This window comes from Lathamus discolor, chromosome 4, assembly GCF_037157495.1.
Source record: "Lathamus discolor isolate bLatDis1 chromosome 4, bLatDis1.hap1, whole genome shotgun sequence".
Taxonomy (NCBI): domain Eukaryota; kingdom Metazoa; phylum Chordata; class Aves; order Psittaciformes; family Psittacidae; genus Lathamus; species Lathamus discolor.
This window is the reverse complement of record NC_088887.1, coordinates 23,463,753-23,490,839: the sequence shown is the minus strand read 5'-3', so window position 1 is coordinate 23,490,839 and position 27,087 is coordinate 23,463,753. Positions and strand designations below refer to the sequence as shown.

The 27,087-nt window shown below is 40.0% G+C and overlaps 1 protein-coding gene across 8 annotated transcripts in view; it reads left to right on the top strand.

Annotated features, from left to right (window-relative positions):
- Positions 1-27,087, top strand: part of NRIP1 (nuclear receptor interacting protein 1) — a 277,346-nt gene that overhangs the window by 178,669 nt on the left and 71,590 nt on the right. For 5 of the 8 annotated variants that reach the window (XM_065676729.1, XM_065676734.1, XM_065676727.1 and 2 more), the window contains one exon: positions 26,314-26,398. The gene's annotated coding sequence lies outside the window, so the exon portion shown is untranslated. Of the gene's footprint in view, positions 1-19,268; positions 19,386-19,477; positions 19,697-19,792; positions 19,809-26,313; positions 26,399-27,087 lie in introns of those variants that run through there. The other 3 variants (XM_065676730.1, XM_065676731.1, XM_065676733.1) reach the window with 3 other exon arrangements.

Sequence of the window (27,087 nt, the reverse complement as noted above, 5' to 3'; positions counted from 1 at the left end):
TGTAGAAATGGAGAATTTTATATGCAGTCACCCTCTGGAAAATATGTCTACTATAGGTGGCTGTTGCGTTTGTGAGAAATGAGGGGAATTCTCTCTGCTGGTAACCATGCCTGTTAGCCAATGCAGACCAGCACTGGGCTGGCAGATGGCTGTCCCATTTGCAGCATGAGGAAAGCAAATACATACTGTATGTACTGTTCACATAGATACACCAACTGCCTTATCTTCAAATTATCCTCTGCATTGCTAATTCAGGATAAGACCTTCTTCTGTAGTAATAAATCAGGTTCTTGGACCTGATTTTAAGAGGGTAGCCAGAGCATGTCAGGCAGTGACTCAGAAGCAGCTCTCTGAGGTGGTACCCCAGTTCAACCTTTTGCATGTCGTACTGTACATTCTGAGATCCACCTCTGCATTGTGCCCTGCAATTGTAATTTCTTCTTGTGGGTTTCTGATTTCAGCTTGTGATTCCTGGGCTGATACTTATTCCTATCTCTGGCTGCTGACCCTTACTTTGACTTTCTGGTTCCTGATTTTGGCCATGAACATTCGGCTCCTTTCCCAGTTTTGGACATGGGCCCTAACCTTTGGGCTGAATAGCCCATGCTCTAGTCTGTAATCCTAGAAGGTCAGCAGGTCATCTGTAGTAGACTGTACTCTATTTATTCATTATGACTGTACTCATTTATTCAATAACAAATGAAATCTAGCAGACTGTTGGGGTTTTTTTTTTGTGTGTTTTGGGGGTTTGGTTTGGTTTGTTGTTTGGTTTTGTTGTTTTGTTTTTTTTTTCTATGACAACTGCAGCTATTTATTTGCAATATGGTCTTCTATTAGCATTTTGCTAGATTGCTAAATATGAACTTCTCTTTTCTGTTAGTTATCTTATAGCGTGTAATTGTCATTCTTTCTTTGGGAAGAATATAATCGTACCTTAGTCTGTGGAGCAGGCGAACAGAACTGTTAGCATATACAGAAATTTCTAATTAGTGGTGACAAACCTGAAAAATTGCACCAGAAAAAGACAATAGTGTCAGATCAGTATGAACTTCCATTGCATTTTTATATTAAATGTTATAAAAATCATTGATATGCTGTATACATGGTCTGCTTTTGTCTGAGAGTTCAAAATGTCATTCCGTTCTACCTGACTGTGTGTGTAAACACACACTCAAATGTAGTCACTCAGACCTGTTGCAGTCTCATGACTGAAATGCAATGAAAATATGAGATATAAAGTTGACAAAGTATGCAGGGACAGCGGCGGGTGGGGAGTTTGACTGGGGCGGTACACCTGTCAAAGCGTAACGCAGGTGTCCTAAGGAGAGCTCAGGGAGGATGGAAACCTCCCATGAAGCAGAAGGGCAAAAGCTCACTTGATCTTGATTTTCAGTACGAATATAGACCGTGAAAGCGGGGCCTCACGATGCTTCTGGCTTTTTGGGTTTTAAGCAGGAGGTGTCAGAAAAGTTACCACAGGGATAACTGGCTTGTGGCAGCCAAGCGTTCATAGCGACGTCACTTTTTGATCCTTCGATGTCAGCTCTTCCTATCATTGTGAAGCAGAATTCACCAAGCGTTGGATTGTTCACCCACTAGTAGGGAACGTGAGCTGGGATTAGACCGCCGTGAGACAGGTTAGTTTCACCCTACTGCTGATGAGTTGTTGCAATAGCAATCCTGCTCAGTACGAGAGGAACCGCAGGCTCAGACCCCTGGTGCGTGCACTTGGCTGAGAAGCCACTGGCGTGAGGCTACCATCTGCGGGCTTATGACTGAACGCCTCTAAGTCAGAATCCCACCTAGACATAGCGGTACCCCAGCACCGCCAGCGCCTCGGTGGGCTCACGATAGCAGTTGCTCGAGATTGACCCAGGAAATTACAGTACTGCTCAGAATGTGTGGGTTAAAGCCCATCCTGAATCTTTGTTAGTGAAGGAAAACTCCTATTTTCAAATCTGGGCAGATGGAGCTTGTCTAGCCTTGTATGGTCTTCCATCTAAGAGAAGGACACTCTTACAACGCCTACGACCTGTGGACTTTGCTGTCACCATCCTAGCTTGCTAGGCCATGGCAGTTAAACCTCAGGTGTAAAGGGTGGGGCCAGTTCCACGCAAGCTGCGCCCCACCTGAAGAATCCACTGTGCAGGCTGGAAGGGCTCACTCTCCCTTGTCTGTATGGGCAGGCGAGGGTCGAAAAGGGTAGGTGACAAGGTGCATGGGAAGCTGCAGATCCAGCCTTGCATGCGGGCGGACCAGCGTATGGGTAGCTCGAGATTACTCAGGAGATGACAGTCCTGGTCGGACACTCACCCTGATCGCCTAAGCACCCTTTTCCAACCAGATTTGCATATCCCACATGCCCCTGGTCATCGCGCTTGTAGTAAGAGTGGTCAAAGCTCTTCCCAAATCTTTGCTCGCGAAGCCAAGCCGACAATCAATATGGAGTATGAATACAAAGCTGAGTTGTAGAAATAAGTTAATTCAGCTGATCCATATAGCTTCATAGGCAGTTATGTGGATCTGAGTGAAAATAAAACTGCTTTTGTATAAACTATATACGTTACATTGTTTATACACAAAGATTGTGTAACATAGACATTTATATACATGTGCTTTAACAGAAAATAAGACTCACAAGATCTGGGTGAATTTTATTTATTTGGGGGCATCAGCTATTCATGGATTAAAAACTCCATGTTGATGCAATGTTTTTGCTCTGTAATGTTTTGATGGAATTATTTATCTAAAATCAAATATATGATCCATCTATCCTCCTTCTATGTCAAAATAAATGACAACTGACAATCTAGGAAAAGTGTACTTGTTATTTTGCTTTAGCCTAAAAGCAAATTATATTAAAGTCCACTGTTCATTGCTGTTTCATAGAAATGTGGAACTTCCTTAATTTTAGAGCTTAATTCAAGACCCATTAATATGGAGACACTTAGATTAACTTTCTAATTAAATTATACAAACATGTTTGTTAAACCCATCTCCTTCTGCCCTTTGACAAGAGGAACTGTCCTTTACTAGAATAATTTTTACAGAAATAGTTTTAGGGCTTTTTTTCCTCCTGAAGCAGGCTAGTTGAATAAAGGGATAGCAGGATGCTTGTGGAATTCAGCTAATGGTGAACTTAGACTCTGCTTTGCTTAGTGCAAGTTCAGAGGATGGTGGAAGAAGCAAGTTTAGCTTATTGCCTTGGTTTGTTTCTTCCAAATAGGCCATGTACATTAATACGATTCTATATACTTGTGTTAAACTACAGGTTCATAGAAAGAAATCCAGTGAAATAAAACAAGTGACTTCTTCAATTTGTTGTTCAGGTAATATTTGTTAGTAAAAAAAGGTAGAGCAAAACTGTAGGGCACGGACATTATGTAAAACTGAGAACTGCTTGGTGTAGATCTCTTTAATGGAACTGACCATGAACTTGTGTGACATTCACCAAGTGTAATGACATCCTTTTTTTTTTTTATTATTCCTCAAATGAATTAAAAATGTGAACTACTTCCAGTACTTCTTGGTAAGTACCAAGAAGTCAGATCCCTTGGTACCACACAGGTCCTTTCTTCATTAGAGGCAGATAGCTCCCATTATTCATATTGGCTAGCATTTCATTTAAAATCCCACCATTACTTAAAAAGCAAGATATTAATGACAGATGCTGTCTTTTAATGTGATATTGTTCGATCCAGCTGTTTCAAAATTTCAAAGAATAGAGCTTCCATTACTTTTACATCAGAGAAGGCTTTAAAAGGCAAGAACATCTAACTCTTGCCTATTTTCCCTTGGTAGCCAATTGCCTTTCTTAAGTCTTCACCATTTACTTCTTGGTTAAACCTCCTGCTTCACTTTAAATAATTTCTCTGATTCCTTGATATCCACACACTGCAGTTAGTTATATATAGATATTTTTCATACTACCCCCATCCGCTTAGCTGGTGAGTAGCCAACTAATACGTACTTGGCACTTTTAATTTTACCTCATAAATCAATTATTGTAGCTCCAAAATCAGTTACTTTTTGTGGTTTTTTTTTCTTAAACCATCATTCAATACAAAGAGTCCACTATGAATGTCTATGAACAATATATTGTGTGGTTTAAATTCATAAACAATGTTGCACAATTAACTTCTTAAAATTGCTCACTTTGAAAATTGTACAGCTACAATTTCTATAATATCATCTCCAAGATTACAGGATTAAGCCAGGCACTGTCACTCTGAATTGTCACTGATAAAGTAGATGCCCCTTAAATGTGCAATTATGATAGAAAGAAAGTATATTCTTTGTTACAGATTTATTCCTCTAAGTACTTTTTCAAAGGTGTTCACCTTGTTTTGCATCGCACTAATAGTGTAAGTCAAGATTATTTCAGTGAATGGCTTTATTAATATAAAGAAGTACTATTAAGGGTTTTTTTTTGGAACTAGATAAAAAAAAATTGTTCACTGCCATATTGTCTATCAGGTTGCTTAAATATAAAAATTACTTCTCTACTGATTTTGCTCTTTTATTCTTGGCAAAAAAATGGTCTTTTGGTGGGGGGGGATAGAGGTAAAGATGAAATGAATAGCAGGATGTACCAGGAAAGAGAATACAAACCAAAACCAAAAGGAACCACATTTATATGTTGACAATTATTTGTTCCAAGCTGCAGACTTAACTAAGATCCATAGGCTAGACAGAGTGCTAATGTCTCTAATGGAAGTATTCCTACTGCATTACAGCATGCTTAGATAAGGCAGAAAAAGAGCTGAAAAAGGCATTACCCTACTTTCAAATCTAGGAAACCGAAGTGCAGAGCAACAAAGCAATTTGTCCAGTATTACAGACGTCAGTAGGAGAATCGTGAGTGTAAGCTTCTGCCTCCCAGCTGAACTGATCTACAAGACCATATTTATTCTGTAATCTGTTTTTATGCTCTTAATCTATTTAATCTTCCCCTCATACCAATTTTTAGAAGTGTGTCTCCACAGAGAACTCCAGCATGAGAAATGTTGCTGCAGATGAACCACGAGGTTTTATAGTAACACTATATAATCATTACATGGGAGGTACTCGGTGTTAAAATGGTGCAAATTGCCATTAGATGTGAATCAAGGGAAGCAAGGTTAGCTATCTGCTCATTGCTGCCTTTCTGTCGTTCACCCCCAACAGCAGCCGCTCCTACAGCATTACATAATGCTACATATGTTTAGCCAGATTGCCTGCTTCTGCTGGGGGGGGGGACGGGACAGGGGGACACCCAACAAATGCACACTCCTCATCACCTTTCTGCTGTGATGGGGAGGGAAATCCCAAGGAAACTCGGAATAAGGCAGTGCCAGGGAATTGCTGGCTATGTTCCCCTTCTCAGTGATGCTGCTAAGGAAAGGCTGTACACCAGCTCCTTCCTCAGCTTGCCTCATGCCTGTTATTCATAGAATCATAGACTGGTTTGAGTTGGAAAGGAGCTTAAGATCATCCAGTTCCAGCCCCTCTGCCATGGGCAGGGACACCTTCCACTAACTAGGTTGCTCCAAGCCCCATCTAACCTGGCCTTGAACACTGCCAGGGATGGGGTATTCACCACCTCTTTGGACAACCCGTTCCAGCGCCTCACCACCCTCATAGTAAAGAATTTCTTCCTTATGGCTGACCTGAATCTCTCCTCTTTAAGTTTGAACCCATTACCCCTTGTCCTACTGCTATAGTCCCTGATGACGAGTCCTTCTCTGCATCCTTGTAGGCCCCCTTCAGATACTGGAAGGCTGCTATGAGATCTCCAAGCAGCCTTCTCTTCTCCAGGCTCAACAGCCCCAGTTTCTCAGCTTGACTTTGTATGGGAGGTTCTCCAGTCCCCTGATCATCCCTGTGGTTCTACTTTATTCCTCTATGAACAACGGGGATGGGTTAGCAGGCCCTCTTGTCATCTGGATATTCGCACATGAGGGCTGGGTGGTCAAAACCAGTGTCTTACAGCCTTCCTTAATCTTTGCTGCACAAAATAAAATGGGGGGGAAGGAGGGTGGGATGGGGCAGAAACTATCTTGTGGCTTAAAGCTGCAGTGTAGAAATACATTGAAAGGAAAGCCCAGGTGTGGAATTAATGGATTTGGTACCCTATGACTCAAAAGTATTTGAGTATATGACACTATTGAACATGGTGTACCAGTTATTTCACAGGTTATTTGTTCAAACTGAAGATTCCACCACTGCTAAATTATAATGTATGTGAAACTCCGAATCTGCTAGTTCCACATTTATAAGAGAGCATTATATAGAATATAGGCCTATTAATTTTACAGTCTAATTTCTGATTAGATTTTACAGCACCTCTGATGAACTGCATGGATTTTACCCATTAAAAATGATGACAATTCAGTTCTGTCATTTTAAGTGGAATTAAAGCCAGTATTGCCAAGTATGATAATATCCTATGAAAAAAATGAACCAACACTTATATATATATTAAAAAAAATAATATCCCAGCACCATGTTATTTCTGTGTAGGAAAAATTCACTTGGCAAGAAAGTGGCTCTGTTACCTGTTAGTGCAGTCAGGAGCCTGTGGTTCTGACAGCTGAAATCAACAGAAATTCTCCATTCAGGAGAGCAGATTAAGTAATGTTTTTTTGTAGCACAGCTGTATAATGTGTCTGTTGGTTTTTAAAAGAACCTGCTAGAGCTGGTTAAGGAAAAGCTTAAACTGTTTTCTATCAAAAAATAGTTTTCTTAAAAACCAAAATCTCTACAATGTCTACACCTTGTTTTAGAGGAAACTAAAATAAGTGGAATTTTTTGAGAGGAAAAAAACCCAACATTGAAACAGTTTGTTCTTGATCTTTTTTTAGATGCAAGCTTAATACACGCCCCACAACAAAAAATGGAAATGTTGTAATATGAAAATAAAATCTCCAGTTTTTCTTCAGTGACAATTTTAAATGTGGGGAAGGTGCTTATTCTGCTTTTAAATGAAGCCAGATTCTGAAAACAGACATAAAATGTCATTCCCACTTGTAATATGACTTTCCATTTGCATTTGTAGATGCAAGGTATATATTTTAGCTCTTTTGCTACACTAATCCTGTTGACTTTGCTTGAAAAGAATGGCACATTTCCCACTAACTTTATTAGTGACAGGATTGGGCCTTGATGCAATACCTCATGTCACAGCAGCAAAACTTGTTGCCAATAGACTGTCTCAAGGGAGGAGATTTCCAGTAACTGCTCCCTGAGAACTATGCTAAAAATGCAGCTTTTTTTTTATGTCCAGCCATCGGGATAATGATACACTCCATCCCTAAAGAGAGGGGCACCAACTGAACTGCATTGATGGCACCAGAGGTCCCTGCTGGCTTGTTCACTAAACAGAACTGGCAACTGACTCTGAAGATAAAAGTTCTTGACGTTTTTCCAAGCCGGTGGAATGGAGCTGAGTGACACTTAGAAATAAACAGAGGAGGGAATAGTATGATCTTGAATGACAGAAGAGCTTTCATGAAAGACTTTCATGGGGGAGATGTGGGATGTACTGTTCCAGGCTTGAGTCTAGGGGATTTGTTGACAGTTGGATAATGTGCATGTTTGCTACCTCTAATATGAAATGTAGCAGAAAACAAAGGGAAAAATTCCAAATGAATTCTTTATTCCCATTTAAGCAATCAAAACGAAAATACAACGCTTTATCTCTTTCTTCTCTATAACTGACTCTCTACAAATTGTCAATCTCTTTGTAAATCTGTTAGAAGAATGTTTTCTCTCCTGACAAGGAAATGTACTTCATGCAAAACATTTGTCATTTGTCTGTTATGATAATTCACGATCTTATCCTTCATTCTCTCACTTGTTTAAGCAAATAGTAACAGCACCTTTAACCCGACACTTCAAAGGTAAAAATATCATGGAGAGGTCCCCATTCTTCTTCTCATCTCTGATCTCAGCTAAAGCCTTTGAACATCAAAGCAGCTCAGAGTTTGGGGCAAGTTCTCAAGGATTGGGTTACTAGAAAGAAATTCATTACATTTCCATGTTCATATTCAACATAGACCATAACAAACATTAATATTCAAGAACAGTTTAATTTCATCACTTACAACAATTAAAACAAGTTGCTGCTTAATCTTTTTGCTCAGTACAATGAAGCTCGCTCATTCTATTGTATTGCTGTGAAAAATCCTTGACTTCTGTCAGTCAGAAACTGCTTGGAAAAATTTCTGACCTAGGAACTACAAAGCAATTAGAAATGTAAAATAAATTCCTCAAACAAAGAATGTTGCCATTTTAATTACAGTATCACAGTCACCTAAAAGGTTAACACTTAAAAAATGAATCTTGTACCCTCAATATATTACCTCTAAGCAATTCTCATTTTCACATTAATTTTTGTAGGCTGTCATCTAAGTTAAATACTTTTCAGCACTGACAGTTTATCTCTATATGTATTCTCATTACAGCAGTCACTAGTGCCAAAATATTTCAATCTTCAGTACAATCCCTGTAGAACCATATTCTTAGCTACAACTTCAAGGGTTCTACAGCTGGTCTTTTTGTTTTAAAGAGTGGAACTCCTTTGTGAAGCAACCCCTTGCCCTTGTTAGGACTTTCTATAAACAAGTACGTTTTGCAGTCTGTTCTGAAATTACCTTCATTGTTAGTGATTAGATAGTCATAAACCCTCCCTTTCCCCATTACTCCCCTCCCAATTCCTGTGCTTTCAGGAAAGGTTTTAATAACATTATTCTGGTAGGTTTAATTTCTGGTAATTTAAAAGCCAAATTCTGGGGACAAAACTCCTGATGTTTTGTACATTTTCTTTTTTTTTTTTTTTTTAACTGATAAGAACCTATTGGACATAAATAATTAAACATGTTAGTCCTGAAGCTAGATCCCTCCTCAGATCAGTGAAACCATACCTAAGTGTACACACCTGAGCGACCACAAGAATCAGTAATCAACTCTTCAGCAGAAACACATGCCATCAGGAATGCCAGTAAGGTGGGCTAGCAATTCTGCCATATGACTGCTGCTGACTCAGGTTATGGCATGTTTTGTTATGAAGAATTTTCACTGGCTTCAGTAGCACCACCCAAGAAATAAGGTACTTGCTTGAATAAGGTTGCCTGAATCACGGAATCATTTAGGTTGGAAAGACCTTTAATATCATCAAGTTTGTTTTCCAGGGTTATTTATTTATTAGTTAATAGTCAAGACTGCTTAGTCCAAATTCTTAAAATTACTACACGGACCAAAATAAAATTCAGCAGCTCCTTAATCCATGGCAGCTGACAGACAGAGCACCTTCACAAGCCATAACTCCTCGGAACACAATGCAAATCTCATGCACCTTGAGGCACACTTAGACCTCCACCCGACACAGCAGTCCCAAATTGCCTCTGTCAGTCCTAGTCCTCTGATCAACCTGACAGAAGGGTGATCACACATGAGGGTTTCCTTCAGAAGAAAATGTGAGCTTGCAAAGAACTAGGGCATATACCTGGGTTTCTCTTCAGTATATGGGATATAGCCATAGTGCACAAACACCTGGATTCAGGAGCTGAAAATGCTTCTGAATCTGCCAGTTGGGATACACCAACTTTTTCTGAAAAATATACAGGATATGAGTAGAAGGCCATCACCCAGTGTCCACCCATAGCTTTAAGAACATGAGTAGAGGCTATGTGGGTTTGCAGCTCATTTTTTCTGAAGTCAGTGATAAAACTTCCATTAATTTAACTTAACTGGTAGAATCAGCCCCCTGATGAATATCTCTTAGTGGTAAGTCAAAGTTCATTAAAAACTTGGTAGGGCCAGCCAGTAATAGCTTAAATAGATTTTGTGGTGTACTGGCAGCCACCGTGAGAGAACAGCAGGTATGAAACATGCATTAGTCTGTACAATACATTGCCCTGGAAACAGGACTTGCTATACAAGATGAAATTTGATAATCAGTCTCATCAGCAGATCAGCAAGCAGGGCATTAAAATAATCTAATCCAGGGAATATAAAAGCATGAATGAGCAATAAGCAAAGCACATTTATTTCACCTAATGATAGGAAGCTTTAATCTTTTAACTGCAATCCTGAAAGAAGAGCTTGCTATCAAAAACCACCTAGAGGTTTTTAACCAATGAACCTGGGTTGAATTTTAAAGATGGGTTAGAAGTTCAAGTGGGTTTGGGTTGACGGCATGAGCCAGCCATGAACAGCTCAGTTTTGTCTGATTTTAACTGAAGAAAATTGGTGCTCGTAGAAGCTTTTATAGTCACCAGCTTGTCAATATGGTAATAACATAGTTTGAAATTGCTGGTTTGGTTGACAAATAGATCTCTGTCTTGTCAGCATAGAAATGAAACCCAGCATCATGCCAACGAACAACCTTGTGTACAGGCAGCTTCGGATTGCTGAGTAAGAACAGGGCCAAAATGGAACCCTACAGAGCACGAGAAATAAATGCTCTAGAAGGACACAAATTACCCTTGAAAATATAATGCAGGTAACTGTTGGATAAATATGATTTAAGCCAATTTAGAACTGTGCCAAACAGGAAGATAAAGTTTCTCAGGCATTCAAGAAGAACATTAAGATCTAGCAAAATGAGAGTAGCTGGAGAATGAGAGCCTGTCTTCAGGGGAAGGTTAGAGCTCATTTCTATCTTGCTGAAAATTTTAAATGGTAAAAAACCCCACCCAAAATAGAGAATTTCATTCCATACTCACTGAAGCCAATGGCAAACCTTTAATGTACTTTGGTGATGCTGGATTATGGGGATACAAAATAAGACAGTAATTCATAGAGGGAGGTTTTGCTTTGTGCTGTGTTTCAATACAGCTCTTTTTTCACTATAACAAACAGAATTTGTGCAATATTGTTAATATTTTTCATTTAACCACAGAAGAGACTAGAAGACAATCACAACAATTGAGTGAAACGTTCTGCAAATCTGATTTTTACCAATTTTTAAGGATTTGATAAAACATTTAACAGGTTACTTGCAATCTTCTGGTTTACAGATTTTTCTTCTACTAGAAGCATTCTAGCAGGATTGGAGAATGCTGATGAAAATTCAGTTGAATATCAGTTCACTGCTATTTCAACTCTCAGTGAAGAGACAGGGAAAAGAAGGAATGAAAACTTGTAAGAGAACAGCTGTGTTATAGGAAGAAAGGTTGAATATCCTCCTCTTTAAATCCAGAACTTAAAAAACTAAAACAGAAACAACAGTTATATATATATATATATATATATATATATATGAAGGTGGGAACTGTGAAAAAGCTGATGAGTCATAGAAAACAGAATTACATGTCTTCATGTCATGATTTACAGTGTGTTTTACTCATAAATCCTAGTACAGCTTATTACTGGAATCGCAGTAGATCTCTGATACTGGGAAAGAGAATTTCTGTACAGAATAGTGAGAATCATAACACAGTAAATTGTTTCTGCCTTTTCTTTTTCTATATAGAAAAGAAATGAACAAAAACTATTTACAATCAAAGGAATAACTAGGGAAATGCATGAAACTATTTGTTTCAAAAAGCCAAGAATTCATCTGAATTGTTGCTTCATTTATTAGCTTTCTTTAAGCCGCCATATGAACAACATCAGACAGCATGAGTAGAAAATTACAAATAACTAGTACATAAAATGGCTTGGGAAAGCTGAAGAAATGTTTATGGATTTAATTAATTTATACTGTGTCGACCTGGCAAATGTATCTGCTTATTAATTATTTGTTAAATAATTGTAAACACCGATCATGTTTTCAAGAGTTTAAATCTGCTCTACAGTAACCACACAGACTTTTTTTTTCCTGAAGTACACTTTTTCAAGGAGAATTTTTTGTATATTTCTGCTGGTATGTATTTAAAAGTTATTAGGAATATAGAACATAACATATTTCAGAATAAGCCTGTAAGGAGTCCTGTGAGTCCTTACCCTTCCATTAAGAAAATTAGCAATAGTGTTAAAGAGCTGATGTATCAAGAGTTCCTCTATCATTTATATTAAAGAAGGGATTTTAAGGAACTGAGTAATTGTAAATAGGGTTTGTCAGAAAAACATTTATTCATTTCTGTTTTGTATGGAATGAGAGTATTCTGTTTAAACAAAATAACAAAACAAAACAAAAGTAGGCACAGCATCAGATTTGACAAAATTCAACATGAAAACATTTGAAATATTTCTTTTTCCTGCTGCTTGACCATCTGATTCCTCAGATGGGGGAGGAAGCAAGAAGCAGGAATCCCTAGGAGTACAAAATTATCCTCCCTCTTAAGAGGGACTTCCAAGTTCAGGTTTCTTGGAGTATTTTATTAAGAAAACAACACTAAGGTCTTGGCTTTCCAAATGAATTGTACAGTGGGCAATATTTATAATAATTTTGGAGGATTTAATGTTGCTTCTCAGTGCAAATAAACATGAAATGAAACTTTCAAACTATTCACAAGATGTAATTCTTTTTCTCCACTCAAGATTTTACTTTTTTAAAAGTTGTTTTGGCTATTGTAATGCAGCAAAATGGATGTTGTTCAAATGAAGAACGTAACCCACAGATTCTCTGTGCTAAGTCATCAAAACTCAGAATAAATCTTCATGGATTTTTTAATTATATACCAAAGAAAAAAGATGCAATTATTTTAAAATTGGAATAATATCTGTAGATACAGGTTATAGTATCTGCTGTTTATATATGGAAGTATCCCCATGTTCTTACTGCTTCAAAGCATGAGTAACCTTGGCTAGGCAGTTCTCTAAATATATAAAGTTTATATATAAATTTCTCAAAAATATATACAAAAAGGCTGGCAAGAGAAATTTCCCAGCTCTATGAGGGATGTAACTTATCTGAACATAGCTATTGCTATCTGGTTTATGGTTAGCTGAATCACTCCTGTGCCCGTGCCAGCTTTACATCATGTGTAAAATACTGGTACGATGATCAACAGCATCAAAGCTGGGTTTGTTATATATCTTACATTTAGTGAAGTTAATGTCTCCTAATAAAACCTAGATATTTGTATGCTAATAAAAATATTCAAAGATATATAGTTGGATCAGTTATAAAAGCTCAGCTAATATTATTCTGATAAATTAGTAACATAAATACAATCAAGAAGAAACTTATCTAAGCTTACATGGCCCAGTGATTGGAGTTCCTTGATTTTTTTGATTCCCAATATAAATGCATTATTCCATTAGACATCTGTAGGTAAACAGAAGCAGTAATGATACATGACTAAATCTGTGATGATACACAGGTAAGTGTCATATTTTTGAGAATATTTAATCCTCTGGGCCCATGTTTTCCAAACAGTCACCTTTTAAATCCTTAGCCAAAGAAACCAGATGTTTTTTCAGAATTACTTAGTTGTTACTTTTCTGAGGGATTTCATGAGTGATTTAGGAAATCCTACTACTGTTAGGTAGTAGCACATATTCTTTCTCTTTCCATTATGTCTTTATGTCTTTGTGAAAATTGTTTAGTGTGGGTTTTTCCTAAATGATAAATTTTTCTTTTCATTATAAAACAACAAAATCATAAAAATGTTTAGTACTTCTGAATTCCAGTAATCTTCTGAGGCCAGCCTCTTTCCTTCACCTCTCCAAATCTCACAATGAAAAAAAGAAAGGAAACAATCAGCAACTTACTTAGAAAACAGAAATGTTACAGATGAATAGAAAAGATGCTATTTTGTCATTTAAATATTGTTGCTGTGTTTTTCATCAATAATTTATCCACTCTTATGAGGTATGGGGACCAAGCTGGCTAAAGTAAAGTACCCTGTCCTATATTACAAATTTGATACTTACTTTACACTCTGGTGTAACTGAAATCAGGTAAAATAAATCAGGACTTGCCTACTTTTCCTTTGTTGTTAAATAAAATAAGCTATGGTTTATTATTTCTCCTTACAAAGGGAGAAAAATAATAAAGAAATAAAACCTCTGACTTCATGTAACCCAAGCAAATGTTCCAAGTTAGTGGATGGGTAGAACCATAGCTTAAGTGTATTAAAATAACTTGTATTTTATATTATTGGTTTTCTGTCAAAGGTTGTCTTGTTCATAAGCTAATATGTGGGGTGGTAAATATATTTAATAAAAATACATGAGATACAGTTTAGCTTAACACAGCAGTTTCATTCACTTGAGTCAGAGCACTTAAGATCATTTGCACTGAAGAGTATTATTGCAATTTTAATATATAATTAAAGTGATCATATATTGTAAAACATTTGCCCAATACCTGTATTATTTTGAAGGGCAAACACAGGACACTTCGGCTTCATTTTTTTTAGCTGCTTCCTTATGGTCCTTTCCAGAACTTTATTCATTTGCAGTGTGGTACTGGCTGCCAGATCGCTGCATGTATAATTTGAACGTACTGTTCATTTTATTTTAGAACATGCTGTTTCAACAACATGGCTTGTGTCATCATGAGATCTGCAAGAAAGGGTTATCCAGATTTCATGTTAGACAGCCAGGAAAACAAGGCTGTGAAACAACACTGTAACTGAGAGTAACTTCTGAATGCAGATTGTGAGAGAGGGCACAGTTCTTCAGTCCTCATTCAAACACTTATCACTGAGATAGGGAACATCTTTGTCAAAGAAAAGAGGAAAGTACGAAGTCTGGAAGGAAAATGTATGTTCTGAATGGTTTCAGCTACATGCATGTGAACCTTCTCAAACGATATGTTAGCATCGCCATCAACCCACAAGTAGTAACAGTATTTTCACAGTGTTACACCTGCACTATTAGTACTTTCTTGCATCAGGTTGGAAGTAGTGTTTCCGAGCTGGTTATTTTCTGGATGTGCCTTCGCACTACCAGGAACGTGACTCATCAGACCAGTGTTCTCAGAAGTATATTTTACATGTTTGTTTGTGAGAGTGGGATGGAATTGCAGAAAATTCACAAGTACAGGATGTGTTCTTCTGGATAAAAACACCCGTATTTTATTCTTGTAAAATAATAAATACAAAGCAGTCATATCAACTTAGCACATGCCCCTATGATTCTCCCATGAAAGGTGCTACAGGGCTGAAAGTAGTGTTTATTTCTTGCCACCAAATATAAGACTCAGTGGTAGCTCCTGCCTATGATCTAAGGACCTCCACCCCCAGAAAAGCATATGGGAAAGTAAGCCTCACCCTAGCTCATGCCTCAGAACAGATACAGCATCTTAGAGGCACGGCCAAAACTCAGCAGATGCTGCAAGCATATGATTCCTACATGAGCGTTTATATGGTACAGCTGTCTTTAAACGTTTTTGTAATTGGAAAGACTCCAGCATCTGGTCCTTTGCTTATTACTTAGATCAAATAGTCATGGTCTGAAGTCTACTTTTAAATAATGCAGAAAAAAAAATGAAACCAAAACCTTGAGGTGCTAATTCAGACGGTCTGCTTCAAAGTACTGGTAAAAATATAAGTAACCCGTGTAATAAAAGAAAAGAAGCGGCAAAAAATTGCAGTAAGGAATGATACAAGTTACACAGGCATACAAACATCTTCATCATTGTAAAAGGAGGTATGTAAGTAACAAGTGGTATGTACTCAGTTACACAGGGTAAATTACTCTTCCCTTTACATGTTATTGTGTAATTCAATTCCACCTCCAACAGTTGCAGACTTGATGCTGTCATGAACAAAAGAGGGTATGCGCTATGCTACACCCTGCAGAAACCCTTGCCCTGGACAAGTTTTTCCTGATAGCACCCAGTGTTCCCATTAAATTCAGTTAATCCTAAATAGTACTTCTGAAGAAAGGCAGACTTTTCCACCTTACTCCTTCAGATTTATGGATGCATGCTGATTGATACGTAATTATTGTTTATCTAGGCAGCCCCGCTCTGAAGTCAATTATTGAATAAATAAGAATCATAATGTTTCCATTTATTTTGTGTACCTACAGAAGTTCTGAAATACAGGTGATTTAATCCTCTGTGAAGGCACCTTCGAAACAGTGGGTAATCTGACATACTACATGAATTGAACTAGGCTGAGTCAGGGATAGAATTTCATTATTTGTCTATGTAAGGCTGACAAACTGTTTTAGAGGAAGATTGAGTCCAGACATCAGTTTCTGTAAAGCTTCTCAACCACATCCTAAGCTTTTCACATCATGACTGGATGCCATAAAGCAAGGCCTTAATTATTTTAATTGAAAAAGGTAGTTTCAGAGCTGTTGTTTTTTTGAGGGGCTGAGAAAGCCTTAAAGAAAAATCAAAATAACAGCAACTGTAGTTCTCCCAAGCTCTTCAAAGCACTTTATGTGATTGAAAAATAGGCTAGCATTAGCTTTAAAATGTTTGGGAAACATGTAATAGCATTTTCATTTTCTTTTTTTAAATGAATATGCGTCTTGTTATGCGTCATGGCACAGACCTGTGTGTTTTACTTCAGCAAGACAAAGTTTGTTACTGGAACAGTAGCTTTGTTCACCCTTTTTAAAATGCATTATAGTAATTATTCAAGTTGTCAAAAAAAAAAAATAAGTTGGGCGTACATCAACTATTTATTTCACTATTTTTGAAATGGTCACAGGTTAATTTTGTACTTCAAGAATGTCAGAATCACAATTATAATTTGATTTTGATAGAATTCCTACTGGGGCAAAAATGTACCTTTCTGTCTGGAGATTTCCTGTTAGCAATTGTAAGAGGGTATGTGTGTACCATTATGTATTTTTATAAACATAAAAAGAAGTGGTTCACTGAAATTACCAAAGTACAGCAGCAACAGCTCTCCATTAAGTGCTTGCAATTCTGGAAATGAGTTCTAATACAACCTCTATAAATGTGTTTTTCTCTTCCAAGAACAATCCAAAGGTAGTTTACATTTTCCTGTCATAATTTGCCTTCCATTTACAGGCATCTTAGAGTGATGAATTCTCCTCAAAGAAAAAAACTGAAAAATGCCCCCTTTTGGGACATCTATAAAAAAAATGAAGGTATAGACACCACCCACAGATCGTAGATAGGTGGGTAACATCGGTAGATACACGTCTTTCATGCTTGGAGAGTCACTGTGTGTTCAAATTTGGTTGAGGACTGCACAGGAAGAACCAACAAATACACACCAGTACTTTCATATTTCTTGAGAGGCTGAATTCACTGTGTGATGGAATTTTTCGTTTACATGTACAGTGTATTTATTTTGTATATTGTTTGAATTCTCATACTTTAAATATGAGCAAGTGGCACAACTCAGTGTGATATGAATATTAGTGTTGGAGATAACCTCCTAAATCATACATTGTATTATTTAATACAGTCTCAGTTGATAGTACCATATCAAAACTTGTGTCCTCAGGCAACTAGGTTAACTAACAATAGTAATTTGAACAAATATTCCATGCGCACATTTTTCTGTTGCTTGCCCAAGATTCCTCATTTTGTAGGTCTCTCGTCTACGCAACACACTCCCTAAGGTTAAGAATGAAAGAGGTCTCTACTACAGACACTCTTGATTGAAATAGCAGCTAAATTGCTGGAGTAATGAAAAAATTTCTTTTTCCCCAGCTAATTCAGCTGCTTAGCATTGAAAAATTTTTGAGAGAAAGATTCTTCATGAAATAAAAAATTAAAGTTTTTTTTATAATAAGAATTTGCTGATGAGCCTACTACGAAAATGAAGAACAAAACTTATTGTTTTAATGCAAGTATGATCAGGCTATATTATGAAATGTTCTCAAAACAAGAGACTCTTGTATAGACACTGTGACATGCAGTAGCTTTAGAAACTGCTGCTGTGTTTCTGGAAGAAAGTGGTTAAAAACACAGAATGATGAAGTTAACCTAAATCTTTCATTGGCTTAAAAAAATAGGTCAAGTAACACATTACTAGCTCTGCTGTAAGCCTGTACACAATCTGTACATTCTGAAGTGAAAGATGCTTTTCTTAACATTCCCACATTTATTTTCATTCATATTTCTAAGTTAATTTTATTTTCTTTCCACAAACATGACTCTTTTGTTGCTCCTTAAAGTGGAGATCTGTATGTTAACTATATTCCTCTTTTACTAAAAAAATGGTCAAATGAACCATTTATAATTTTTCCGAGTTTTAGAATGCTGGCGTATGTTACTGCAGATACCACTACACAATTTATAAGCGACTTGTAAACCAACTAGGTTCTTTTCCTCAGTCTTTAACTTCTAGAAGTATCACAAAGTATTCCGTAATGCATTTGGCAAACGCCATGCAAAGTGCCAAGACATTTGTCAAACACAGGCACACAGAAGATGTAGTAAAGGTCACACACACTTTGTAGCTTTGCCTATACAGCCAAGCTCAGCCACTATCTGTGCATACTCTCCTCTTCGGTGGGAATGAATTCTAAAGAGCAACTTGACACACCGTGCCATTTCTGACAGCAGCAGTTGTGGGGATGCCACCTACCAAAATGGAGGGCTGACTCTCCTGGAAAGCTCAGCCAAGGCCGGGCTTCCTCCCGACCTGTCTTTATTGCCACGTGAGCGAACAGCACGGCTGCCAGCAGCCGTTCTGCCCCCGATTCCCGAGCTGCTTCTGTGGGGGGAGCCGGGCGTCCTCTCCCCAGCCCGCGACACCGGGGCCGTCCCCGTTCAAGGGCTGTCCCCTCTCCAGGGCGCGGAGGCCGAGGGGTAACGAGACGCGCCCGGAGCCACGAGGGCAGGGCCGGGGTAGGGAGACAGGGCGCCAAGAGGGGATGGAGGCAGGGAGGGTGGCGAGGATGGAAGCAGGGCCCGGCCGGGAGCAGCCGCAGGTGCTGGGGCAGCGGCCGTGCGCTGGCGGGATCTTCTCGGGTTCTCGTTCAGAGAGAAAAAGGAAAAGAAAGTTTCTAGCGCCTGTTTCTCGGAGAAAAGCATGAAAATACCAGCTTTAAAGCGACGAGAAACAGTAACGCCTGCAAGCGCCCTCCCCCTCCCCGTTAGGCGACCCCAAGAAAAAAAAAAAGGTTATTTTTAAGCCACCGCTGTTTTCATTAAATACGAGTCCTCCAGTGCTATCGCTCCTAAGTTTGTTTCCCCGGGGCTCTGCGCCTTGAGTTGGATTAATTAGAGAGAGCAGGAGGCTACGCGAGCTGCCTACGTGCGCCGCGCTCAGCGGCTGCCAGCCCCGCCGCCCCGGCCCCGGCAGGGGCGGGGGTTCATCCTCCTTCCCCCCGCCACCGTGCCCTCCTCTCCCCGCCCTCCCTCCCCTCGCTGCGTGTCACAAAAGGGTTAAGAAAGTTGGCCGGCGAGATGAATGGCGCGGCGCGGGGAGGGGCCGGGGCTGGGCTGTGCCGCGGCGGGCGAGGTGGAAGGCGGGGAGGATCACGGCTGCGGGTTAGGCTTTGAAAGTCAGCCTCGCAGGCATTGCAGCAGAGCCCCGAGTCGCGGAGAGGACAGGAGAGGAGCTCGTCGTGTATGTGCGCGGGGCCGGGAGGGGGTGACGGACGCACAAGCGGACGGGCGGACGCGGGGGGAGAGGCGTGTGGGGGAGAGGCGGCGCGTCTTGTCCTGTCCTGCAGCCGGGGAGCCCAGCCGCGGTCCTCGGCTCCGGGAGCCGCCGCAGCTCCTCTGCGCGCCGGCACCGGGCGCTGGGGCGGTGTGTGTGTGTGCGCCCGTTGCCTGCGCGGAGCCGCCGCCGGAGCCTCTCCCGGAGGCACCAGGCAGCCCGCCCGGGAGGAGCCGCTGCCGCCGCGGAGGGAAGAGGGTGCGCGGACCCGCTGCAGGGTGAGTGCGGCGCTCCGCTGCCGGCAGCCGCGCTGGCTGGCGGGGAAATGGCCGAGCGGGGCGGGCCGGGCCGCGCTGCCGGGCGGCGGCGGCGGCGGGGAACAATGCCGGGGTGAGCCCAGCGCGGGGCTGGCGGTGGCGGGGGCCGTTTCCGGTGACGGCCGCTCCTCCGGCACCCGCACAGCCGGTGCGAGCTGAAAGTTTGGCTGGGCAGGGTGGGCTTGGGCGAGCGGGAGGGGCGGAAAAGTTATTAGTCTTTCCCCCCGAGACCCTCGAGTGTTTTCCCGAGCGCTGGCCGCAAGCCCGGGTCGCCGTTCTGGAGGGGCACCCCCTGCTCCTTCTTTTCCCGGTGTGCGTGTGAAGTATTTGGGGAGCCGCAAGCCCTGTGCGCAGCGGCTGCGGCGGCCGCCCGTGGTGCGGGCAGGCAGACCCGGCCCCGCCACCCGCGGCCTCTCCCGCCACCCCTCGCTGCCGCCCAGCTGCTCTCCCGGCAGCTGCGGGCAAGGCCACGGTCCCTTCTCGCCTCCCCCCGGCTGTGTGCCACCGTCCGCCCCGCCTTGACCTGCGGGCGAGCGGCCGGTGCCCGAGGTGCTTTTTCCGTCGCCTCTTGCCGGTGACAGGCGCTAGGCTCCCTGCTTCCCCCAAAGATGCCTTCTCATCGCCTCGGGCTCCTGAGGGACGTCGCTGTTTCCCTTCTAGACTAAAGGTTACTTTTTCCAGACGTGTTTTTGTGTCCCTGAAGCCCTTTAAAGGTGATTTTTATTTTCCTTTTTAATTGCCGCCCTCTTCTCTTTTCTCCCCACGGAACGTGTTGTTTGAGGCTGTTCTTTTTAAGTGTCAGTAGGCGATTTAAGTTGGAAAGTGGTGAAACCTAAAGAAGCCTAGTGTGGACAAAATAAGGGACAGCTTTGTCAGGTGCAAACAGCCTCGTGTCTGTGCTGCATCTCTCGTGGATTCTGCATCGCGGATTCTGATGATTTATTAGATTTTTGATTTCAGTAAGTCATCAGCTAAAATGCTTGAGACGTGTTGAAGATCTGCTAGGATTTCTGGCTTTGGGGTTAAGCTGTTGTTAGAAAAGCTGAAGTGGAAGTTGTTCCTTCCTGCCTCATCTTTCTGGAATCTGGAGACTATATTATTCCTTGTTTTATTTTGAGGGGACCTGCCTGCAGTGTCTGACAGCTCGCAGGCTGATTAGAATTTAACTGAGTCATGGCACTATAAATGTTCAGAGATACCATAAAGCTTTATTTAACAAAGAGTGTGAATCCAGTCTGCAAAGACCTGTGGAGAAGCAGTCACTTGTGGAAAGGAGGTAGCATATCCTTGAGTGAGTGGTAGAAAACACTTTAATATTCAAACTTGATTTACTGTTTCTAGGGCTGACTGAACACACTAGAAAGTGGCACATTGAGGTGCCATATGACCAAAGCCTTCTGAGCTGAGGATATCTGGTGGTTAATGGCAGCTGAGTAATTGTTGCTATATGGGCAGCAAGATTTGACATCTCTGAGAGCAAAAGTTCTTGTCCAAACAATGTTCAGGCAGGTTTGGGACTTTTGCTGTCTGGGGCTGCTGTCTTCTTAAACTTGTGGTTGAGAAGTCTGACTTGTTATTTTTATCAGTAGTCTCTTGAGATAGAATTGATCTTGACTTCAAAGCAAGGCAGCAAGTTTGTTGTGAGTGAAATGCTTCTTCTATGGAATGAGGTGGAAGAACTAACGTGCAGTGACTGCCTGTTCCAGGTAGGAGTGAAAGCTGGCCTCCTGTTAGTCTGGACTACAGTGCCGAGTTACCTGATGAGCGAGAGCTGTCAACAGCATTCAGATTTGCATAGAAGTATGCATGCACCAAGTACAAGATGCTGTCAAATGCCAAACTGTACTGGCAGGATTTTAATTTTTTCCCCTCGCTTAGTCTTGGGGTAGGAAATTACCAGGTGGAAATGTGTTTTTCCTCTCTGCTCCCCATACGTGTTTCTTTTCCTGAAGTGAGAGATGCACTAACCAAAATTTATGATGATCATAAAGACTATGTTGATAAAGTAGTAAAAGTGAACTAATGTTTTTATACTGTATGGGTGATTTAAATGTTGGCTGTGTCACCTGCAGTATTTGATAGCTGTGTTTAGGGTAAATCTGTTCTATAAAAGGCACCAAGGAAAATGTGGTTTTGGGTTTTGTGTTTTTTTTTTGTTTGTTTGTTTTAAGTGATTCAGTAAATGTCGTAGAACTCAAACATGAATTAACTTCATAGTGATCATATTTACCTGTAGGTTTTGCTTAATATGGAATTGGCTTTAAAATTGACAACAGCTTGCTTGCTTAAAGCTTGTGTTATCTTTTCAGAGCTAACTTTCTTTTTCTGGCTTTGAACATTGGCATAAGGTTTCTGTCATACCAGCTGTATTATTGTTAGCAGTGAGAGCGCTGTTAATTTTACCAGTGACAGTGCAGGACACTACTAAATCAAAAGATAAACTCTTTTTGTGTTGTGCCGAGCCACATGTATAAACCTGCCCAAGGCAAAGCCAAGGAGTTGCATTTCCCACAGTCAGCTGCCTTGCTCAAGGGTTGAGCTTGACACCTCCTTGTAGGGCTATCCGAGATGATGTGAAGGCTAATATTTTGTTCAGTTTAGAATAACTCATTGGAACTTGCCTGAACCTCAAAACCCAAGTGGCTTGTGGTTTGGGTTTTTTTTCACCCTGCATGTGAATGTACAGGGAGCAGAGGGAGTCCAGAGCAGAGACTGGGGAGAGTGTGGGGATACCAGCTGGGTGCCTGGTGTGGGGGCACAAGCCCCTTTGCTGCTGGGTGACACATGCTGGATGGTGAGCAATAGGTGGGATAAATAGGGTAACTATCCTATGGGTTAAAAAAGGATAAATACCCTTTTGGGAAAAGAAGTGCAAATTTTGAAGGATGAATCATTATTGCTCAGCAGGGGTTTAATGACAGGCAAGTGGAAAGATAATGTAGGTAGGGAATGAAGACTGAGCAGGAGGAAAAGGTATGAAAGAATATGCACAAATGTATAAGACAGACAAAACCCATAAACTTGACAGTCTGTCTGAACAGTCTTAAACTAAAGACACAAAGGTTAATGGTAGCAGTGTTTGTGGTTTGCTTTTTCTTCCTGCCAGTAGGCCAAAATGATAAGAACAGTAACTATCTGAACTGTGCTGGCCTGCCTATGGCAAATATGAGGAAAATTGAGGGAAGTATTTAAAAGCTTGTGGCATTGCTTTTGGCTATTGCGGTGTTAAGGTTTTGCTAGCTGCATTTGAAAATGCAGTTAGAAAAGAAGGTACTATGGGTGGCAGGCAGTACTTCAGGTGGATGTCTTTGTAAAAACTTTCTTGCATTCTTTGGTGGAAGCTCTGCCTGAGGAGTAGCAGGCAGAATTCTTTTGGTAAAGATGAATGCCCGGGCTTTAGTGTTTCTGGGTTATTTATTTCATATACTTAGAAATGTTAACAGGCCTATTTAGCACTTGAAAGAATTAATTTGGTAATTTATTTGGCTGTCTGTTGCAGGTCGCTTGGCTTGATGGTTGAAGAAGGAGAGTTGGAACTAAGACTCATGTAAATAAATAATTCATGTGTAGGAAGGGGAAGAAGTTGTTGCTAGCCATCATAGTTTGGGTCAGCCCCCTCCTGGCATAGTCTTTTTGTGCTTAAATTGTTACTGGAGTTCATTGCTCCTGTTTAATTGCTTGTCTTGAGAGATACTCTGTTTTCATGACACTTACTTCTAAATACCACTGTCTTCAGCAGAGGAAAACCAATTTTACTTATAAACAAAATCAGATTAAAAGCAGAAGCTACAGATATTCTGTTAGTCACCAGTTTCTAAGTGGTTGATTTAGTGTAGAAAAGTGGGGTTTGGGGGAAGACTTCTTTCTGGTGGGCTGCTCTTCCCCCTCTCGAGAAAGAAAGTTACAAGAGAGACATGAGAGATCAAGTGCTAGGTGTAAAATGTGTTTTGGTCTCAACTGAAATTGTTATTTGAAAACAAATGAGGGAGTTTAGTGAATTTCTGTTGTAAAATGTGTCCAAGTAGTTTTCCTTGCTTGCAAGAGAGCAAGAGCAGTATTTTTGTTCTTGTTAGTGCTAGGCTGGTACTGCTGCTCAGATGCTGCTGGTATTTTCACAGTGAACTTTTTAAGATTCATGGCTATGGAGTTTCCACTTCTCTGTGCCCCACCCCACTGAGAAAATGGAGTGGGAAAGGAAACTGAAAAGGCTTTTCAGTGATGTAGAAAGGAAGGCTTGCCTCCGAGGTATGAAGAAATGACCATTCTTGCCCCAGGAGATTGTCCTGTTGATGATGTTCATGTCATCACATATCCACATGCAGCAGTTTATAATATATATAAAATTCAGCATTCAAAAAGCCTATAAGGTATGCAAAACAAGTGAGGTGAAGTTTTGAGGAATAAAGTATTCTAGGAAAGTTGTTTCGGTTTTTTTTTTCTTCCTTATTTTAAAATATTATTGAAGGAATATCTAATTATCCTCCAGAAATAACAGCTTCTTTGTGTCTCTTGTTCTGAACTCTTGCAGACCTTTAAACCTGCATTTGGGACAATGCAGGAAAGGCTGTCTAATGCTGACCTACAGGAAGTCCTGTCTATACAGTGGACCCTGATGGCAATACAGAGTGAGATGTTTGTTGTGTTTCCCCCCCACTAAATACAAATTTGTCTTCTGTTGAAAGTAGAACTACTTAAATAAAGCCATTTGACAGTGATCAGGAAAAAAAAGTTTGTCTACGTCTGTACTATAGAAGAAAAATACTGATACTAACCATTTTTTTTGAATTAAGGTGACTTGAAAAGGTGAATATATATTTTTAATTGCTGCTTCCTTCTGCTCTGAGGGTCCTCTTCTCCCATTTTTCCTTTGGTCACAAAAGATTTCACATCCAGCTTGTTTGCCCTTTCAGTGAAATTGGATTGGAAACGCTTTGAACTATGTTTATTACCACTTTCATTACTCTACCTATCATTTCCATGTTTGTTTTGACTGCAATGATACCTTAATTTTTTTTTATACCACAATTGAATCCAAATATTGAGGATTGTTACTGGTCTGTGATGCAGACTGTCTTTTTATTTTGTGGTGTACATAGGGGAATGATTTGAAATACTGTCTACATTACTAAATGTATTGACTACTTTTTTTTTTTCCAGCTTAATTAGCTCTATTGCTTTTGTTGGGTCTTGATGCTGGCAGTAGTCAAACATGCCTCTGTTATTTTGTGTACTTGAAAGCTTTAAATAGGTCTTCTTTTGGATGACCACCCATCTGTCAACACCTGTTGATTGTTTGGGTTTTATTTGGTTGGTTTTTCTTTCAGTTATTTTATTTACTATGTCTTCTTATTGGTTCCTCCCTAACACAACAAACACATTGCAGTGGTCAGAGTCGGATGTTTTTTCTCTAAGCTGGCATTAGCCCAGGTGGTTTTGTGGCAAGGGGAAACGCTGAAGGCTGTCCACAGTGCACATGCTTCCCACTCTGCCTCTCTCCACTCTGTGGGCCCAGAGCTACCAGTGGGGTCCTCTATGCTAAAGAAATTCTGTGTTTAAAAAGCTTTTGTATGCAAGTTTTGTGAGAACAGAAGCTAAAGGTGAGGAAAAGAGGAGAGAACTCTCACTATGTGAACCAGGAGAAGAGGAAAGTTCAGCCAAACAGGGGAGAAAGTGTGTGTTATATGTGTGTGTGTGTGTGTGTATATATGTATGTACATGCACATATATGTATTTTTTTTGTGTCATTTGTTTGGGGGGGGTTGTTTGTTTTTCTTTAAATATATTTTTATTGTTGCTATATTTGTGCATAATAAATGTGCTGTTTGGGTGGTAACTTGGTGACACAAGATTTAACATATCCTTTAATAGTGTGGCTTGTCACAAGAACAAGGCTAAAGCAGTGCAAGTAACAATGATCTGGGCTAGCTGTAAGTTTTCATCTTTTAGCAAAACTTAGTAATAGTAGAGAAGTGGTGAGAAGAATTTTTCAGGTGGTACTTGTGATGAATAACATAACTATATTATGTACTATACAATTTCTAAACATATCAAAAGAAAATATTGTAATTTCTACTGGTTTTTTTTTCTAACTAATTTTGCAGTGTTTAGCATTACATTCACCAGTTATACTGTGCTCTTTTTCTTGTGTGTATATATATATTTTAAAGAATAGGGGCTCTTTATGATTTTGACGTTTGTAGGTGCAAGTTTGAAGTGTTAAGCAGTTATTACTGCATAGGAAGGAGGGCTTTCATGTCACAGCTGGTTTTTGAATGAAGAGAGTGGCTTTGAATCGGTTGAACATGGATTTTGTTCTTGCAGAAATACTGTTGACTTAGTCAATACAAGTCTAGACAACGCTGTTTGTTTCTACTTGTATTACTGATGGTTTTGTTTGGAAGGCTTTGATTTCTGAAGTTTGGAGTATTTTTCTTCTGGAATAATAACGTTATTTGGCGTTCTTACTAGCCATTTAAGCATTGCTTTCTATTGCACCAACAATAAGAAAGTAGAAGTGTATTGGATATGAAAAATCAGCGTGTGGACTTTCATAGGGCAATTTCTGCTGTTTTTTTCAGATCAAGCATGGAATTATTGAGGAAGAAAATTAATGCATCCTTGGACTCCTGAAGAAAGAGCTTTCCCGATGGGACAGCTTTCAAGGTAAATAATTTGTCTGGGTTATTTACCTTGTCTCTTTTTGGTTTGGGGTTGCTTCTTTTTCTTGCCAAATCTGTTGGACAACTGGCTGCTATGTACAAGCCTTTTAGTATTATAATATGTTTTAAGTGATAAATTTTCAAGCTCATCCCCCTCTTTTACTGTAAGAATTTTATTTATTTATTTATTTATTTATTTAAGAACATAATGATTAAGGGGAAATAAATATTTTTGTAGCATTTGAGCCTTTTGTGTGGAATTTGCTGGTAAACCCCGAAGATTTAGCCTACTTGTTTAGGAGGTAGCTGCTAAATAGAGAACAATTTGATTTACATATAATTTCAGAATTAAAGAGAAGATTAAGTAAAATTTACTGTGTTACAATCTCTTTTACTTTTTAAATAAAACAGATCCAAATTGAGCTTCTGTGGCAAGGGACTGTCACAGTATAATCATTATTAGATATTACATTACAGTGGCTTGTAGACATTTAGCACTGCTGTCATTTTGTTTGGATCTGGTCCCTTGGTTCCCATTTCCTAAATCCTATTTTTCTTTGATACTGGGGAATAATTCCCTGAGTGTTGTCCAGTGATTGCTTATGTATATGCACTTTGGTTTGTGTGTAATTTTATCCACTTGAGTAGCCCTGTACTCGGTGGGCCTACATGCATGCTTAAGAACTTGAGAAT